Source organism: Chrysemys picta, chromosome 13 (assembly GCF_011386835.1).
Source record: "Chrysemys picta bellii isolate R12L10 chromosome 13, ASM1138683v2, whole genome shotgun sequence".
Lineage (NCBI taxonomy): Eukaryota > Metazoa > Chordata > Testudines > Emydidae > Chrysemys > Chrysemys picta.
The window spans coordinates 39,322,476-39,340,938 of record NC_088803.1 but is presented as its reverse complement, the minus strand read 5'-3'; the positions used below and the strand labels follow the sequence as shown (position 1 = coordinate 39,340,938).

At 43.7% G+C, this 18,463-nt stretch overlaps 1 long non-coding RNA gene across 1 annotated transcript; it reads left to right on the top strand.

Annotated features, from left to right (window-relative positions):
- Positions 1–2,355: 2,355 nt before the first annotated feature.
- LOC135975345 (uncharacterized) lies at positions 2,356–5,595 on the top strand. The gene is made up of 2 exons (XR_010592278.1): positions 2,356–2,499; positions 3,685–5,595. It is a non-coding gene; the product is annotated as an uncharacterized LOC135975345 (long non-coding RNA).
- Positions 5,596–18,463: the final 12,868 nt, after the last annotated feature.

The following is an 18,463-nucleotide window of genomic DNA, read 5'->3' as shown; positions in this document are numbered from 1 at the left end:
TTCCAATCTGAGTCAAAGATGATCTGAACCCAAATCACTGAGATGTGCATCCACTGCAGATGAATTATAAATTGTCCTGGTACAACAGACCCAACAGTCTATTGCCTGTTCTCAGACAGCAAACCTAGTATAGATACTTCAGAGCTAAGAGGTAGGGAGAGGAAACAATCCTGTATCACACCTGCCTGGTTGTTTATTATGCCACCTTTGGAGGGAAGGAGTGTGAGGTTTCTGCTTGACTCTTTCAGGTAATTGATTTGTGTCCTGAAACATGTCTCCTCTTAAAGCTCTAGAGAGAGAAGGGGTGGAAGAACAACAGGTATCAATTGGAAATCAGAACTTGGCCCCGTTGGCCATCACTTGTCTTGAATGCATGCAGCTTCGATTGAGATCAGTGGGAGCAGCCTGCAGGACTGAGTGGGATTTGACCCTAAAAGTGCTTCCCTTGACAGCCCTTTAACTTTTAGCTACATTTCACAACTAAACATTCTATATATTTTGTATATAATCACTTTCAGCAAGTACAATCCTACCAAGACATTTCTCATTTCCACTCTAAGTGGCCTTAGAACGAAGTGTTATACTCAAGCCTACACTGCATTTTAAAAACCCACAACAGTGAATTTCATAGCCCAGGTCTACAGACTCGGGCTCGTGCTGTGGTGCTAAAAACAGCAGTGGTAGGCATTGAGGTTCGGGCTCAAGCTCTGAAACCTGGGGACAAGGGTGGGCTTCAGAGGCCAAGCTTCAGTCTGATCCGCAGCCTCTACACGGCTGTTTTTAGACCTGTAGTGTGAGCCCTGAAAACGTATGTCCATCATAGACCCGGGCTCTGAGACTCGCTGCCTTAGTATGGTAACGCCTCTTTCTATGGCCACTCAAGTAGTAGAAATTGGAGGTTTCTTGGGAGACATTCCCTCGGTTACTTAAATAGCATTCAGGCAGTAGAGGGAGCTAGCTAGCTTTACATCACTTTTCTCTGAGCAAAGTGCAGATGCTGTTTAATTTAAATGCTAAATCTTTCTTTGGAGCCACTTCTCCTGTATTTCTTGTATTGATTTAAGACTTTAGCAGCCTGTTCAGCATGATGGCTTCCACACTGTCCAGAAGCCATCATGTGGCACTGTAGTTTGACATTATTTTTCTAGGGGACAAATCAGTACTGCAATGAGATTTTTATTAATTAAAACTGACTTATTTCTCAGTAATTAAGCAAAGCTACGGGACTTATTTGTGCTTTTTCTGTATCTCTTGCTCCTGCTGTAGCTTTTTAGATGTAATTTTTTTATCACTATTAAGTGATTATTTAAAAAAAAAAAAAAGACTAGGCATAGTTTTAAATTAACATCTTGCTTCTGCTTCAGAGAACATATGCTAATTAAAAATGTTAATTTGATATTTTTAGGTGGCTACTTTATCCATTTCTCTTACCTTGGATAATGATAAATTTAATATTCACTTTCAGTTTCTGATTCTCATGCACTAGAACAAAACTGCAGTATTAAAGTTGCCTGGAAATTATCTGAGTTAAAGAAGAGAGAACCTTTTCCCAACAGAATTTAAAATACGTGGGTTTTGTTTCATTTGTATTTAAAAAACGGTGAGGGGCAAACAGACTTTATGCACATTTTGGGAAAGTTTATGGATATCTTGTTTATAAACATTTAGCAATCTCTGATCTGCTGTTAATAAATTTTAAGTGAATTATTAAAACATGCTTAGCCAGAGAATTGGTAGTCTCTATTTTTACTTGTATATCAAGGAATTGCATAATAGCACATTACTTATTAGATTGCAAAGTTACCATCGTCAGACTTATAAATCTATTAACATAATAGCACTCTACAAACAAAAGGACAAAGTTCCTACTCTAAAGAGCCTAGATCCTGCAATGAGCATTGTAACAGTAGACTAGACTCCTCTGTCTGCACAGAGCCCCCTTGGCTCAGGGTCCTCCTAGTGCCCATTTTGGGCCTGAGGCTTGAAATAGGAACAAGCCTTTTGAGCCTGATGAGTCAGAAATAGCCATCTATTGCCTAGAGCACAGGCCCAGCAGCCAGGCAATTGAGTTGTAAGCCAGACCCTGCCACTGACTTGTTGAGGATCAGCTGAAGTTTGTTGCCATTTATCATGCACACCCATGAGTGCTGTATAAATAAATATTAAGGTCTGTCCCCATTTGATATAGATGGTCAAACTGAGGCATAGAAGTGCTTAAGTAACTTTACCACGGCCACGCAGCCAGACAGTGGCAGAGGAGCCAGAGAATGCAAGGGTGACAGTGATGGTCCTGTGTTCAGTCCACAGTGTTTCTGTGAGCCATGTCTTTACTAATCATGCTTTTCCCCCCTCTAGCAGCAAATGGGATATACAAGATGGGAGAGACTGATCAGCTTTATCCAAGAGTGTGCTGCTCAGAAGCTATTGTCTGTAGTAGAGTGGCACCTACATGCTCTAGGACCTCATTGTAGTAGCAATAGGCAGACGCACACAGTAGGAGTAAGTATTATTTATCCCAAATTTAACTGAGGGGCTGAGGGAACTGGGGTGGGATTTTCAAGAGTGACTCAGGAGTCAATGGCACTTAAGTAAGTTTTGAAAATCCCAACCTTAGTGACTTGTCTACAATCACACAGGAAGTCTGTAGCTTACCTGAGACTGGAACTTGCGTCACTTGAGCCCAGTGCTTTAACTGTGGGACCATGTTTTCTCCATCCAGGGGCAATGGCATAAACACCCACCATAACTACACCACTATCCTCACCAGAGTACCTGCTAATTCAGCACATAGCCACAGCAATGGTTGCTTCTGCTTCAAAGTTTAACTACCTTGAGTCAAGTGAGGGACAAGAGACTCCAGTCGTGGCTCTCTTGCAAAACTTTATTTTGTAAGCAAAGCTCTTCTGACTACTTAGCAGAGTTGTCTCTTACGCCAATGGAAGTCGTTGTCAGTGTATTAATCTTTGATCGGACTGACTTTCAACAACGGGAAGTTACCTTTCCGCTGGCTCATGTACAGGTCATTTCATTTCCCCCTATTTTTTCTCTGGTCTTACTCCAGCAAAGCATTGGCGCATGTGCAAAACTTTAAGCCTCTGAAAGAGTCCCCCTGAAATCCTAATTGTAGGCACATGCTCAAGTGCTTTGCTGAATCAGGGCCGAGTACTCAGCAGCTTGCAGGATTGAACATTTATTCTCTGTGCTCCTCCCAGTCTTCTTTCCTTCCTGCTCTTCTCATCATCCTCATCTGTTTTTGGCTTTGCATTTTCACACCATTCCCTAAGTTTGGAACAGCAAAGAAATCGCAAAGTGGTAGGAGGAGATGGTGGGAACTAAGGCGTGGGAACTTGGAGGAGTGGGCAGGGAGGGGCATGGAGTAAAATGAACTTCTCTGCCAGGAACTTCCTTCCCCATCTAGGGCCTGCTCCAGGCACCAGCTTGCCAAGCAGGTGCTTGGGGCGGCCACTCCGGAGAGGGACGGCACGTCCAGCTATTCGGCGGCAATTCGGTGGATGGTCCCTCACTTCCGTTCGGAGCGAAGGACTTGCCACCGCAGATCGCGCTGCTTGGAGCGGCAAAAACCCTGGAGCCGGCCCTGTCCCCATCCTCTGTATTCCTTCTTAAATGTACCTGCAAAATATTTTCCAAAACTTTGGGTTTGTGTCCTATCTTTCTTCCCTCCAGGTGTGATTGTCCGTGGCTTTGCTACAGGGCCATTGGATGTGGTAGAGCACGTTGATGATGAGCTCTGCTTTAACTGAAGGTTGAGTCTTCGACAAAAATATTTTCTTTCAAAAGATCGCTACATAGGGAAGTTAAATGCATGATCATAAACTGGAAAAGTAAGTTTCAAATGGTCTATTTAAAATTCCCTTTCCATCAGTTGCTCAATTTTCATTCTCTTATGATATATTTCACTAGTTCTCCAGTCACTGAAGAATTTTCCATGGGAGACAACCCGATTTCTCATTCAGAAGTCACCATTCAAAGCCACTTATTTGGCAGATCCTTTGGCCCCCACATCTTAGGGCCTGTGGCCTAGTGTTTCTGTTTACCTTCTACTGTAAGCTCTCTGGGGCAGGGACTCTTGTTTTGCAAAATGCTGACAAACTTATATTAATCGAGAGAAGGTGGATCAAGAGCTGAAGGGTATGCACACGCTCAAACACACACACACAGATCGGGAGCTGACTTTTTGGGGAGAGAAGGCTGCTCTTCACACTGGTAAAGGCTGTTTTTTCTCTCGTTTCTCTGAGAGACACACAAGCCATTCACATACTTCAGAAACGTTCCTGCAAAATGGGGGATGAGGAGTGGGGTTGTGATGTATAATTAATGAAACATTTTGTAATCACTAATGAGGCAGAACAGGCAATATCAATAGGACCTCTGTTACACCGACAACCTTTCTATATGGCAAGTGTAATACTGAAGCTTTGACTGGGGCTTGAGGAACAACTGTGGTTAGAGTAGGGATCTCCATAAGAAATTTGCCAAACTGCATTCCCTCCAAAGAGACCTCTGAAATCCCTGAGCTACCAGATTGTCGTCCAAGGTTAGCTGCCAGATGTTTCTCAGCTGTTGGACCGATTTCCAGATGAGACCAAATGAGTGGCTAGTCAACATGTAAGTATTAATATAAACATTTTAGGGGCCTAGCCTTGAGCAAGCCATTAAAAACTTCCCACGATACTGTGAGTGATGCTGACTTCCTCAGAGAGCATCAGTATTTTGTATATCGCACTTGAATATCCTGCGTGGGTCAGACTTGGGCTGCCACCTGCTAATATAGAGCCTGGGCTAGGCCTCCCCCTTGTTTTAGTGGCGCCAGAGCAGTGTGGTCCCTGGAATTTGATTATTTGTGTTAGCAGATAATTTAGGCCAGAAGGCTTAGAGTGCTCCCTTCATTCTCTGGCTGTCGTCATGCTTCCCAGCAAAAAACAATCCCAGGGCCTGTGTCCCTTCTCCCTCCCTCCCCCCCCGACAAAAATGTTTTCAACTTTACTCCTTTAAAGAGTTCATTTTGACTAGTTTTAAGCCCAGGGTTCAGATTGGGGGGACGGACGGGGGGAAACGCTAGAAATGAAGCTTTTATCAAGTCCAACGCGAAGAAGGTTGTATTAATGGATTTATTTATTAAAATGGGTTCTGCAATGTAGTGAATGCCAAACCAGACTGTTGGGGCTAGTGCGCTAGGAATGGAAAGTGAAATTGACCTATCCCTTTTTTTTTAACTCTCTCACTCCAGGGAAATCAAAAGTAAAATAACCTGGCAAAAAAAGGTGAAAATTAAATGAGACACAGCAAGTTTTTAATACTTTCAGTTTTACTTATTTGTGGCCCAGACTGTTGCAGCCTTATTCATGCTGACTTGTACCTTACACCAGCAGCAGTTCCACTGGAGTCCATGGGACTAACTATGGGTAGAGGAAGGTGGTACTAAATGTGAATACGTGTATTCCAGTCTGAACCTAAGAAGTGGCTGCCAAACTCTGGTCCATGAAGCACTTGTTGGTGTGCTGTGTAGAACTGTAACACAGTGCCGGTCTCCTTATTTGAAGCTGCCGAATCATATTAAACTCAGTTAAAAACACATTTTATACATTTCTAATGTTACTTTTCCATGTAAACAATTGCCGTAGTGGCCTGATGATGTTACAATTACAAATGGACAGAGAGGTGTCCAAGAGACAGTTTTTCTGGGCTTGATTCTGCTATCTTTGTTTGTGCAGAATAGTATCGTGCTCTGCAAATAGTCCCATTTGTTTGGGATTATTGCTCTTGAACTAAGTTGCTACTCAAAGTGGTAGAATCACACCCTTTATTCAAATGCATTTCACCTGATGAAAAACTTAGCAGACACTAACCTGTGGTGCTAGTATGAGAAGGGAAAGATTTTATTTTAAAATAAGAGTCTTAGGTTGAAAGCGTCTCTTTGAGACGTCTTCACTAAATGTCGTCAGCATCTGACAGCCTTACTATGGAATCGACTGAAACTGGCAAAAATATTTGAATAAAATAACATCGTTTTCCTTCTGGGTTGACAATCACTTCCATTTCTGTTGTTATAAAATCTAAAATATCAGCACTAAAGACAAGCTTCTGCCTTGTTTGGCACCAAACTGGAAAGCAACTGAAACTTAAGTGCACAATTTCATTTACTAAAAGCCACAACAAAACTCCTAGTAACAAGCAAGTCTTAGCTCTTCACTTGGTAAGATCCTCATTCAAATGTTACTGTCTTGAGTAGCATTGTGTGGTGCAGTGAGGAAAGAGGGTTTTAATTAATTAAACATGTTTCTCTTAGGGTAGCGTCCCTTCAATTAGATTTTCTATTAAGTGGTCGCTGCTTTTATTATTCTCTTCTTGGGTGGAGGGTATAATCTTGCATATTGCTGAGTGATTTTATACTGTTTACATAGTCTGTGCTTGATCCACAGATTGAATCCATCAGTTTGATAGCCTTGTGACGTTTCTACATGGGGTGAACATTTCCTGTTAAACTGTAATTACTTTAAAAAAAAAAAATTCAAGAAATAGGGGTTTTTAAAGCTAACTTTTCAAAGGGGGACGGTGGGGGAATCAGTGCCAATGTTTGAATCAGTTATTTCTGTTTACAAACAAGGAGGTTATTTACTGTGGATTAGAATTGTTCCCTAACAACCTTTCTGAAGTTTTCAGTTGTCGAGATGGAGTAAATATATGGTAAAAAATTGTGTGTTGGATTACATAATACACTTGTACTTCACAATTGTCCTGCTGCCAAATTAGGACTTTACTTAAGCCTGTAGATGTTATAGATTTTGGTCTATGCTTTCCTTAGCTTTTATTCAACCTTCATTTTTGCTCCTAATTTGTCCTATTGGTATTTTGAAGTGTGTTATAATTTAGAGCATTGGAATAAAATACAGTTAACACTAGTCAGTCCTGTTTAGTGTATGTGTATCACACCTGATACACAATTGGAAAATGATTGCGCTTATGCACCTTTGCACTACCTGCAATTCAGGAGGGTGAGTTTATTTTGGGTTGTTTTCTTTATCTGCTTTTAACACAGCTGAGTTGGGTATATATTATTTCCCTTTTTCTCATCTAACAGAGGGCCTCAGTAAAAGATTACGAATTGACTTCAATTGGCTTTGGATCAGGCCCAGAGATTTTATCTTTTTAAAATGTGTGAGTGAATGTAGCGGTCAGGGGAAAAGAAAGATTAATAGCTCCTGTATGAGCCATCCCAGTGCAATGAGGTGTTGTGCGAGCTTCCCCTTCTCAGCAGCTGCCAGTGTTTCATGATCCCGGCCCATGCTACATTCTGTGATTTCAAACCCTGAGTCCTCACCAACCTCACGAGATGCACCTCGATGTGTCCTGAATCACATGGTGCTATTCTAATCCCGGTCCTGTCCCCACCCTATCAATGCACCTCATTCATGCTGTTCGAGTGTCAAGTCTGGTGTTAGCAAAGATGGCCAGTCATTTCCTTTTGGTGCATGTAGAGGGCTTCAGACGCTAAGTATCCTTCCTGTTTTATTTGAATCCCTTTGCTTTTTGCAGGAGCTAAGTTTCCAAAGAGGCTATGAAAATGTACAATATTGAGATTGTTTTCAGTGTAATTGTTGTTGCTTTCTAGGTGGAGGGAAATGTACACAACTAGGCAGAGTCCTTGAAAGTCATGGGGAGAAGAGAAGCTTTGAAGTTATAAATCGTCGAGCTACAAGGTTTATTTTGCCATTCTCTTTTTTGGACTTTGTTGAATCGTTTTGTAACGTTTCTCCATTGATTTGATGTGATACATTTATGAAAATTCATCCAGAAAGGGAGAATACAATGGCAAAGTTTCACCTTGGATAAAATTGGCAAAATACATGTGAAACAGATCAGCTCTCATTAGAGTAATTCTTGTGAAACAGACTCGTCCTTTTGCCTAGATTCTGTCTTCTCCAGCTCCACTCAGTGTGTGTCCTGTATTGCAGATTATAGGTTTAAATGTGAATTGTTTCTCTTTAAGACCAATGAAAAATACAGATTCAGATCCCACTGCATCACCAGCTCTGTCTGGGGCAATTCCCATTGAATCCACAGCATGGAATTGTGCATTCGATGGCAGAAGAAAGTTGGTGTCTGATGGAGCAGAGATACCCAGGCTCTTTTCCTCCCCCTCCCCCCAGTTCATATGCCTATTGCCTACCAAAGCATGTATTGTCTCTGGACGAAAAGGTTGTTCTATGGCTGGGACCTGTTTCCCTGTGGTGTTTTCAACAGCTGCCAAGTCGCTTGGCTTGATGAGCCCTGCACTTAGCATTGCACAAATCACAATCAAAAGGATGAAGAACAACAAGGATCCAATGGAAAATTTTCAGCATTGTAACATTTTAAAGTTACATTTCCTGTAACTTTATGCTGTTTTCACTTGACACCAGTAGGGGATATCCAGAGCCTTTTGCCTCCAATTCTCACTCACTTTACTCACCCGAGTAAGTGTCTTTGGACCAAATTCATCCCTGGTCTAACTCCTTTACGTTCAGTGGAACTGGGTGTCCGTCACATTCCTAATTCTACACTGACCTGCTGTGTGATCTTGGACAAGTTCCTTCACCTCCCTGTCTCCCCCCTCTTATCTGTCTCACTTATTTATTATTTACATTGTAAGCTCCTAAGGGCAAGGACTCTCTTATGTGTGTGTTCACCAGCTAGCACAGTGAAATCCTGATGTTGATAGGGCTACTCTGCTCATAAGAACAGTTCCTTTTTCATTATTTGTATTAAAGCAAGAAGGATTTGACCCTTAATGTGGCTTAATATTTTAGTTCTGAGAAGCCCGTGTGTGAATATTCACTGTTGCTTTTCAAGAATTACCATTGCAAGCAATTTTTTTTTAATCTCAGTATCTTGCCTTAAAATATTCAACATATAAAATATGCTTATAACGATATACACACAGGCAAATATTTGATTGCAGATATCTGACATTCTAGTTTCTTTCCATTTAATTGTCAGATACTGAACGCTCATATTTTTGGACCATTGCTAATTTTACTTTTGAACATCTGTGAGCAAGACTCTATGTTCAGTGTCCATCAGGAATAACTCTCATCTTCAAAGGATGCTAGTAGATGAGATCAAAATCTGGCCCATTATTTGTAGATGTATATAGGTGTATAAAAATGACAGATAATTGAGATTTGGCTAACTTAGAGTGATTTAATAATATGGAACGTTCCCAACTGCTTTTGTGCCAGGGCCTGCGTGCTGTTGGCTAGGCAGGCCAATGTTTCATTTCTGTAGCTCCTACGGTTACATTCTCCCTAATTGATTGCAGTCACATACAGGAATTTTTGACCCTCATTCTTCAAAATCATTCCCCAAACATTCTCTGTAATCCCGCATCCTCCTGTGCTGATTAGCCTCTCTGCATCTCGGAGCTGCCTCCTGCAGCGAGGGAAAGAGAAAACAGAGTCTTGGAACTTGTTCCTGGGGTTCCTTTTAATCCTATTGATTATTCAAGAGCTGTGGAGATGCTGTGTCAATAACCCTTTTAAATATGACGTGATTTTTCACAATGTTTTTACTCGTTTGTCAGTAAGCCAAATAATTCTCTGCCTCAAAGCCCTTACACTGAAATCACTTGGTGTATTGAATCTTACAAGTTGTTTGTTTGTGAGGGAGAATGAGTGAATTTAAATGCTTGTGATAGATGCTGCCCTATTTGACGTCTGTCCATGTGATAGATGCTGGACTGATGCTAGGAAATTGAAAAGCTCTGTATCGCAATAGAAAGTACAGCATTGGCTACTGTAGGGCAAGTTTCCTCCTCTACTGCCCTGCTATTCTGCTATTCACCTGGAGCTGGAAGAATCCTTCCTGGGGTAAGGCTGCAAACAAAGAAGCCAATAAATTCCAACTGTTAATGTCTGCAGGGAATTGTCCTGAGACCCACCAAGCTCATTACCTATTGGCCACCGCAAGAGTCCTCAGATGTCAATGGCTTTCAGTTACTGTCAGCTTGGGCTCGTTTTTGGAATCAGTGACCTACAGGTGAGAGACTCTATATCCCATTAGGAATGCTGATGCAACCCCCTTTTAGTTTGAACCATTGTGACCTTGTTACTAGAGATGGGTCTGCATCATAAAATTCAGAGCAGGGTCTGAACTTCCCCAAAGTTCAGGTGTGTTTGGATGTGGGTGTCTGGGCTCATTTCTATTTCTAACTGATTGTAGCCTCTACTCTTTTTTTACAGTCCAGGAATGCTGGATTCCCTAGAGGCGAAGGGGGGAGGCGGTTTAATTGGAAAATAAAATTAAATGTCTTTTTCTCTGCCTACCACAGAAAAGGTATTATTCCAAAGTGGAATTTTCTGCACTAGACGCTGAGCTGCATGTTTTCAATCATCCCATTTCCTTGTACTTCTTGTTCACTTTTTACCCATTCCAATTTATTTTTAATAGCCCTGACACCCTTGCTTATAATAATAAATAGCAAACGCATGGACACAATGAAACTGTTTCAGGTTCAAGTGTTTTTAATAACCTTGCAGCAAAAAATAGAACAAATCCTTCTAAATCTGGTGAAACACGATGAAGAATATCTTTTGCTGCCGTGAAATATGATTTCAGAATTGCTGCTGTGAAAATGCACTCCAAGATAGTTAGCATTTCATTACTTTGACTCCTGGCCAGTCTTTTGAGACAAGACCCCCCTTTGTATCACACACACTTCAGATTTCCAAGTGCAGTACTTTTGTCTTCCAGCTTTAATCTGGTTTAACCAAACAAAGGACCGAGTGAAGACATATTATATTTGTTTCAATAAATGAAACATTTAAAAGGCTGTGGCAAAATAAACAGGAAGCATTAAAGGATGGGTCTTAGACAGGGATAGTGGGGCATGTGCTGCAGGTGAGTTTGAACCTGTATGTTATGGCTATGCAAGCATTTTTATGGGAAATCTATTGTTGCATTATAACTGGTGCTGCCATCCAGTGCTGTTTAGAGGTGGTGGCACTGTGGTCTGGAAGACTGAAGACAATGTTTGGGTTAACAGATCCTGACTTTGCTGGGCTGTCTTGGGAATGTCCCTTTGCTTTCCTCTCTTGAGTTTCTTCATCTGGAAAATGGGGATGATAATAATAATACATTGACTCTGACTGATGTGAGATCAGAAGTAGGCCCATGGAGTCACAACTGCTAATGTTAGCTCTGAATTTGACCCTGAGATAACACTTGGAGAGAGTTCCTGAGTGTCTTGGTTATAGTTAGGACCCTGCCAAATTCATGACTGTGAAAAACATGTCACAGATGGTGAAATCTGGTCTTTTTTGTACTTTTACCCTCTACTATACACATTTTCATGGGGGAGACCAGCATTGCTCAAACTCAGGGTTCCAACCAAAAAGGGAGTTGCAGAAGGGTTGCAAGGTTATTGGGGGAGAGGGGGGATCATGGTATTTCCACCCTTACTTCTCTGCTGCCTGGTAGCTGCTGGCAAGAACCCAGCTCTTCAGGCAGCAGCACAGAAGTAAGGGTGGCATACCGTATCATTCTTTCTATTGCGCTGCTGCTGGCGGTGGCTGCCTTCAGAGCTGGGCTCCCAGCCAGCAGCTGCTGCTCTTCAGCCACCCAGCTCTGAAGGCAGCAGCGCAGAAGTAAGGGTGGCAATACCACAACCCCCTACAATAACTTTGCGACCCCCCCCCCCAGCCCTCTTTTGGCTCAGGACCCCTACAGTTACAACGCTGTGAAATTTCAGATTTAAATATCTTGAAATCATGACATTTACTATTTTAAAAATCTTATGACTGTGAAATTGACCAAAATGGACCAGGAATTTGGTAGGTCCCTAGTTATAGTAAAATACATGCAGAGAGGAGCATGATCTAAACCATACGCTGGTTAATCTCTAGCAGGATACCACCGGTTTTTAGAGCAAAGGAAAAATGATCACATGGATTGCTCTGTGGAGTTTAATTAGATTAAAAGGTTATTAACTATTCTCAACTGTTTAACAAGTTTGAGAAACGCATTGTTTGCCAAGGGAAATAATCACGCAGGTCTCCTAGCATCCTAGGTAGGCTGGTGGCTTTAGTTCCAGATGGATTTCCAGAACAGATTGAGAGAAATGTCATCCTGCATCAGACTCCATCTATTAGCCTTTCAGGAAAACACTTATTTATTTATTTTTAGAAATCATGTACTTGTAACAGAAATAGGGGATGGTTATTAATGAATTACATGGAAACTATGTAGGGCAAAAGCCAATCTGAGCAGACCCATATACAATGGTAAGTGCCACATTCTGTTACCAGGTGTTTGGATACTGTGGGGGTGAGCACAGTGTAAAAACCCAAGATAGAAGACCATCAGTAAGTGCTTGTTCTTGCACCACTGATGTCAAGGAGTTGCACCTCGATTGGGCCCCAGATAGTGTAAGGTTGCTAAACAGCATAACTAGCACTGATTTGACAGGCAACGGATGTGCGCAATGCATGTAACTTACGTTGATTTGGTACAATCGCATTGAACATAGTGGGCAGTGGCTGCTTGCTCCGTGAATGAAATTGGACTAGGGAGTGTTGGGAACAGTGTGAGATGTAAGTTAAAGTGCATGTGTGCGCCCTAGGAGGCTACTTAAACCTACACCCTCTTGTTAGTTGCATTTCCTGTTATGCCCCAGCCCCCTGCAAATTTCTGCCTGGATGTTATAGTTGTTTTCCACACCCACTGGATAACAGGAGCTTGACTTTCTCACTTACACCAGTTTCATGCCAGCGTGACATCACTGACTTAAACATTGTCAGACCAATGTAAGTGAAAGCAGGATTGCTCACCCCTTCTCACCGTGAAAACCGCAGGGGGGGGCGGGGCTAGGGAATGAAATCTCCATGAAGGTCCCCTTGTGGAGGTTGCCCCCCACCCCTCATTTCAAAAGGAAGGAGGGAGGGAAGCAGAACATGCTGCCCTGCAGCAAAGGTCCATTCCCAAGCCTGGTGGATCCCACAGCTATCTGCATGGATGACCAGTGCCTCTGCACCAGCTGTGGCCCTCAGTGGCTCCCCACTGGCAGTTCCCCAGCCTACAGCTGTCTCTCTGTGTTGAGCTACTATGCAGAAAAGATGAGTTGTTAACCTGCAGCTTTACTGGGATTCTAGAGCTCACCTGTCACTTTCCTTGTGTTGTCTCTGCTGGGGCAGAGTTAAGGTTGCAGTTGTCAACTGGGTTAGCATTAGCACTTTGCTTGAGTCGTCCTCATTTCCTGGCTTCCAGACTTTTGCTGCTGCTGTAACTCGGCCACTCTTGGAAGTTCTCACACCCTGAATTCGGAGCGAGGAACTTCCAGCCTTAACTCCATCTTAACAAAGGTTTGTCTGTGTTAGAATGCACTGAAATTCAATGTGATTTAAAACAATATGTATACGGCGGGGGGGGAAACAAGGCTGCAGTTGAACTGATGATAGGCTCCTCAGTCCTGTGCATCGTTCCCCCCCCCCCCCCAAATACTGAATGGATTAGCGCCCTGCTGTGTGACCGATTTCACAAGCTGAGTTAAACAGCGTGAAAGGTCTGGTCAGCAGGAGCCGGGCTCCTGCCTTCCCACTGTGCTGGTGTAAGGGTCACAGACCTTCCAGTGAATTAAAGGACAAAATGCCTTTTATCAAGACCCCCAGACTAGCAGCAGTTCTTTGAAAAGGGCCCGAAGAGAATATTTTTTAGTCCTGTCAGGAATGTGGTGTGAAAATAAAAGTTCCATTCCACCCAGCGACTGTCATGTAGCAGCTAGTGCATGTAAAATGATTGTGCCATTAGTTCTGGAATTCGATAAATTACCACCACCATCACCACCCCCCCGGCAGCCCTGTCCCTTCACACCACCTGGGCTTGTAGGTACAGAGGGCGAATCCGTGGGCAGGTGGCCAGTTATCAGATCTGGGCGATGTCTATCAGGCACCTTGTATGCTGGGAGTAGCTACGTCCCACTTGCTCATAGGGTGGGCAACCGTGGGTTCTCATGTAACTAACATCCAAGCAACTAAGGGGGTTTTTCCCCCAAGCAATCCTTTGTGAGGTATTTCCAGATGCTTCTGATTAGGGCTAGGGAATGATTAGGATAGAAGATAAAACCTCTGAAATCTGTATCATAGGTGCTAGCTAATGCAGGCTAAAGGCCTGATACTGTGAGGTGCAGAGTCACTTCTGCTGATCTCCTCAGTTTCTACTGACTTCAGTGGGAGCAGGTGCAGGCCCAAGGGGAGTTGTGGTGCTCCCATACAGACACACCTGCATACTGCCCCTGCTTTCACTTGCCTGCTACACTGTCCAGCAATAAAGTCAAAGGCAAGAAGAAAAATTGAAGGTGCCAGCAGAGAGACTTGATAGCTGGATTTATGCTGGGAATTACGGGTGAGACTCTGTTACATAGGTATGAATCCAGAACGATTTAATTAATGTCAGTGGAATTAAGCAGGATCTACACTAGTGAAGCTGGGAGCAGAGTCTAGTACAGGTTATTGCTTTTGCTGGATTCAGATTCACTGCAGGTTCAGAAAAACCCTGGTTGGTATCGTTAATGGGCCGGATGCATCCTGCTATAACTCCAGTTGCCTAATGGCTGATGATCTGACCGGTGGTACGTTATATAACAAAATATTGAAGTAGCGGGTCATGCCGAAATCAAACAGAGCGTATGTAGCACCTGTAAGAATGTGGGGCCACACCCCAACTTCAGTGGGACCAAGTCCATAGGACCCATAGTTACTCCCTAGTTCCAGAGCTAACTTCATTGAATTTACGCCAGGGATGGATTTAAGTAATGAAGCTGATGTGATCTTGTAGGTTATTTGATGATTATACGCAAAGAAATTCAGGAGCTTCCAAGAAGAATTCCCATGGGGTTGGCAGCCTCTTGCTTTTATGGTCAGAACAGTTTAAACTCGGATTGTGTGAAATATGTGCAATGAAGTCAGAGGGTCTCAGCATGGCAGCAGTTTCTTTAGTTAGACTGCAAGCTCTTTGGGACAGGGATTTATTTTTTCCGTTCTGTTTGAACAGCTCCTAGCACAATGGTCTGTTAGTGAGGCCCCGAGGTGCTGCCACAATGCAAGGAATGTACAGTAACACAGATGTGACATTTCAGTGTTTTCCTCAAAGTAGGACCACTTTGTGTGGAAAATGTTGAAGTTTTTGCTGCTTCGATTCAAAAATGCTTTGGACTTTGAGCAAAAGCCCTGCAATGCTTGTAGTAGTTTGAAGCCAGCGTTCTGGTTTCAGAAAGATCACGTTTTGCACCGAGACGTGTTACATATTTGATGTTTGTGGGCCAAAACTGCCCTTTGGTGAAAACATCACAAAAAGATAATTTGGAATTGAACCATGGCCCAAGATGAAGCTGCGAATTTTTCTGCTCTAAATTTCTTGGGAAAATATTGGCTATTTTTTAGAGCTAAGTAGAGGATGGAAGGATTTCAGGAAGGATTTCAAGACTGCAATTGAAACACTTTGTTTCAATTTTGATTTTTTAAAAAATGTCGGGTTAAAATATACACTGTGCTACAAAATCAAAAACATTGCCATGTAAAGTCATTTCAAAATGAAAAATAGAAACAGTTTGGAAAATGTCAGAATGGGACGTATCAACATGGTCAGAACTTTTTTTTCCAGTTTTCTTCCTAAACAACATTCTGGTAAAATCAACCCGATTTTGTGAAGTGTTTAGATTGTGACTGAATGGCATGTTCCAATGGAACATGGTTCCTTCCTTCAGTCTCTCCAAGCAGCTCTGCTATCTTAGTTTAAATGAAAGGAATAACCAGACAAATGTTGTATTATCTCAGGGTACTTCATTACTGAGTACTCCAAAATTGTGGGCTAAGATTGTCACACTGACCGGTGCTTTGTGCTGCCTCTGTTTTTGGGAACTCAACTTCAGACACTTTAAAAGGGCCTGAATCAGAAAGTGCTGAGCACTCGTCCTCTAAAAGTCAGGTCCATTTAAGATACGCGTGTTGGCCACCCAAAATTGCTAGTCACTTTTGAAAATCTTGGCCAGGAATTGCTACACTGGAGTTAGAAAGCTGTTCAGGGGCTATTAGCCAGTCAGTGACCGCAAAAGGTAATGCGGTTAGGCTTTCTGGGAGATTTACACCCAAAGCAACCCAGGGCCCCATCAGCCACCAGTCTGCAAGAAATTATAATGCAACCTGAAGGTGTGTTGTAATGAAGATCCCCGGGGGACCATGGAATTAATGCTGGCTTCTGGGTATGTCTACACTGCAATTAAAAACCTGCGGCTGGCCCAGGCTAGGGCTGGAGCCCTGGCTCTAGGAACCTGTGAAGTAGGAGGGACCCAGAACTCGGGCTGCAGCCCCAATGTCTATGCTGCAATTAAACAGCCCCTTGGCACAAGCCCCTCCCCCCCCCAGTCCAAATCAGCTGGCATGGGCCAATGTGGGTTTTTAACTGCAGTGTAAACATACCCACAGTGGGTGGCATGAAATGAACTGAATGCATCTCAATCAGGGGTCCTGGCCAGGCACTAACTAGCACCGTTATTGGCCTTCTCAGCAGCTAGGTGCAAGGCTGGCTCACGGGGACTAGGCCCTGCAGTTAGTAGTTTAAGCACTTGAGTGGAGGCAGCTGGCATTACCTGTGCTGACCCTGTTCGGTGCATAAAGAGGATGTCAGTCCCCAGAGCTGTTCAGGCCATTTCCATTCCCACCGGCATTAAATTCACTTGGAAAAGTGTGGGTGAAATTCACTGAAGACAATGGCAAAACTCCTATTGACTGTAATGAAGCCAGGATTCCCCCCTGTGCGTGTATATACAGGAATATGGATACTGATATTGCCGCAGGCTGGGCTGCGTTCTGCTGCTAGGAGGGAAATCAGGTTCCAGGGTAATCCCAGACTTCGCTCCCTGGAGGAGAGAGGCAGAGGGGAGCTGGCTTTCATTCCCCCTCCATTTGCCCTGATCCTGGAGAGCAGCTTTAACTGATGCCCCAAAAGATGCTGTGTGGTAGCCTGTCTGCTGCCTCCTCCACCCACTCAGCCCCTGGGCTGGATCCTGGGTGAGGAGTGGAGGATGAGGCTCAGGGGATGAGCTATGCTTGTGGTGCACAGATGTGGATTCTCCGGGTCCAAGCAGGAGCTGGGTGTCCTTGTCAGGATTAAACACAGTCACCGTGAACGTGTTGATAAAGTAACAACCAGAACGAGTGCAGCAAACGGAGCTTGATTTCACTTCTCTTGGGGCTTTAGGTCAGAACCAAAAGGGATGTGGCTGGAGCAGAGCTCTCAGAGCCCTAAAGTCCTTTCCTCCTGCGGGCATAGAGAAACCTCCACTCTGCTTCCTTTGTCAGCACTCAGCTTTGAGACATGGTAACCACACTAGCTTCTGCGTAACTGGAGAGATCAGAATTCCAGAACCTCCGTCCCACATATGTCAATTTCCATTATCAACAAAACGCTCTTCCCCAGCCTCTGGCTAAGGACCTTCCTCTCTGCTTCCAGCCTTGGGCAAACTACCACTCCATTGGGCTGGGGAGGCTTCACAGGCAGGTGGACCCTACAGCAGAGGAAGGAAAGGGTAAGAACGAACCCTGGTGCCCCATGGTGCCAGGGTTTGAAGCAAATTCCAGCTTTGAGATTGGCTGAACGTCGTCGTCATCATTATTAACAACGGCAGTAGACCCAGTACAACCCTCAAGCTGCGAGCTCTTCCCAAACCAAACCAAACCAAACCCAGCTCCAAAGTCTATGGCTCAAGCCCACCTCTGAGTGATTGCTAATGAAAGTTCACACAGGCATGTAAAAGGAGTCTAAACAAAACTCCAGAAAATATGCAACAGGGAACAGCCTTGCACCTGCTTCTGGGGGACGGTGTTGATGAGCATCCACAAAGTCTTTGCTAGCTCCACCCTTTCTCTCCTTCGCTCCCCACCCACAGAAATGCACATCTTTCAAACATTTTAGTGCCATTGACCCAGTCACTCTTTCTTAACCTTTCAGAGGGAATCGGACTCCAGTGACACTCCCCATAAATTACACTAATTCACAAACCATAAATGATCATTACAAGCTGGAGAGTGAGTGAGAGAGGTGTGGCCTGAACACAGGACTCGGAGCCAGAGTTCCTGAGATTCGATGCACTGATTCCTTTTGTGACCTTGACTAAAGTCACTCCATGTGCCCGTGCCTCAGTTTCCCCATCTGTACAATGGAGCTAATGATACTGACCCCCCACAAGCTTCCCAGAAGGGTTGTGAAGATTAACTTGTCTGCGAAGAGCACTGTAGATGGAAAATAAGTATTGGTAAGCTGCATTTCTCTCCCCTGCTGCTCAGGGCTTCCCTAATCTGGAGCGTCGTCAGAGCCAGTCAGATGTATACAGGTGGGTTTAATGCGGGTGGCTGTGTATGTGTGTGGTGGGTGGGGGAGAATGGAGGTATGTCTATGCAAAAGGGAACACTTAAAC